We start from the raw sequence: 2,023 nt of genomic DNA, 5'->3' as shown, positions 1-2,023 counted from the left end.
TTTATATTTATAGAATTTACGAGTAGAACTATCGAGCTTTTTCTTTTTTTAAATCGTGAGGTGAAACTAAAAGCTAAGGGCTTCAGAAAAATTGCATGACAAAAATACGAGTAAGTTATGGATATGCCTAAAGGTACATGCACTAGTGGTTTAGTGGTAGAATAGTACCTTGCCAGGGTACAGACCCGAGTTCGATTTTTTGTTAATGCATGATGTTCAAACTTGAGTATCAAACTTTTTCTTCAGAAGAACTGCATGACCAAATTACGAGTAAGTTATGGATATGCCTGAAGGTACATGCACCAGTGGTCTAGTGGTAGAATAGTACCGTGCCACGGTACAGACCCGAGTTGCATGACCAAAATACGAGTAAGTTATGGATATGCCTGAAGGTACATGCACCAGTGGTCTAGTGGTAGAATAGTACCCTACCATGGTACATACTTGAGTTCGATTCTTGGCTAGTGCATCTTGCAGATTAGTAAAGATGATATTAGTGCATGATGTTTCAAACTTGGGTTTGTCACAATATCGTTTATATTTATAGAATTTACGAATAGCACTATCGAACTTTTTCTTTTTTTAAATCGTGAGGTGAACATAAAAGTTAAGGGCTTCAGAAGAACTGCATGACAAAAATACGAGTAAGTTATGGATATGCCTGAAGTTACATGCACTAGTGGTCTAGTGGTAGAATAGTACCCTGCCACGGTACAGACCCGAGTTTGATTCTCGACTGGTGCATCTTGAAGATTGGCAATGATGATATTAGTGCACGATGTTCAAACTTGGGTTTGTCACAATAGCGTTTATATTTATAGAATTTACGAGTAGAACTATCGAGCTTTTTCTTTTTTTAAATCGTGAGGTGAAACTAAAAGCTAAGGGCTTCAGAAAAATTGCATGACAAAAATACGAGTAAGTTATGGATATGCCTAAAGGTACATGCACTAGTGGTTTAGTGGTAGAATAGTATCTTGCCTGGGTACAGACCCGAGTTCGATTTTTTGTTGATGCATCTTGAAGATTGGCAATGATGATATTAATGCATGATGTTCAAACTTGGGTATCAAACTTTTTCTTCAGAAGAACTGCATGACCAAATTACGAGTAAGTTATGGATATGCCTGAAGGTACATGCACCAGTGGTCTAGTGGTAGAATAGTACCCTGCCACGGTACAGACCCGAGTTGCATGACCAAAATACGAGTAAGTTATGGATATGCCTGAAGGTACATGCACCAGTGGTCTAGTGGTAGAATAGTATCCTACCATTGTACATACTCGAGTTCGATTCTTGGCTAGTGCATCTTTCAGATTGGCAAAGATGATATTAGTGCATGATGTTTCAAACTTGGGTTTGTCACAATATCGTTTATATTTATAGAATTTACGAGTAGCACTATCGAGCTTTTTCTTTTTTTAAATCGTGAGGTGAAACTAAAAGTTAAGGGCTTTAGAAGAACTGCATGACCAAAATACGAGTACGTTATGGATATGCCTGAAGGTACATGCACCAGTGGTCTAGTGGTAGAATAGTACCCTGCAACGATGTAGACCCAAATTTAATTCTCGGTTCTTGCATCTTGAAGATTAGCTATGATTATTATATTAGTGCATAATGTTCAAAATTTGGTTTGGTATAATATTTCTTTTAACTTTATAGATTTCACGAGTAGCACTATCGAGCTTTTTTTTTTTAAATCGTGAGGTGAAACTAAACGTTAAGGGCTTCAGAAGAACTGCATGACCAAAATACGAGTACGTTATGGATATGCCTGAAGGTACCTGCACCAGTGGTCTAGTGGTAGAATAATACCCTGCCACGGTATAGACCCGAGTTCGATTCTTGGCTGGTGCATCTTGAAGATTGGCATAATGTTCAAACTTGTGTTTGTCACAACATTGTTTAAATTTCACGAGTAGGACTATCGAACCTTTTGTTTTTAAATCGAGAAGTGAAACCAAAAGTGAAGGGCTTCGGAAGAACTGCAGGACCAAAATACGAGTACGTTATGGATCT

The 2,023-nt window shown here is 38.0% G+C and overlaps 1 non-coding gene across 1 annotated transcript; it reads left to right on the top strand.

The window, feature by feature from the left end:
- Positions 1–1,790: 1,790 nt before the first annotated feature.
- Positions 1,791–1,861, top strand: TRNAG-GCC. The gene has a single exon. It is a non-coding gene; the product is annotated as a tRNA-Gly (tRNA).
- Positions 1,862–2,023: the final 162 nt, after the last annotated feature.

Source organism: Cucurbita moschata, unplaced genomic scaffold (assembly GCF_002738365.1).
Source record: "Cucurbita moschata cultivar Rifu unplaced genomic scaffold, Cmos_1.0 Cmo_Scf00160, whole genome shotgun sequence".
Lineage (NCBI taxonomy): Eukaryota > Viridiplantae > Streptophyta > Magnoliopsida > Cucurbitales > Cucurbitaceae > Cucurbita > Cucurbita moschata.
This window is presented reverse-complemented; position numbering and strand designations above follow the sequence as displayed.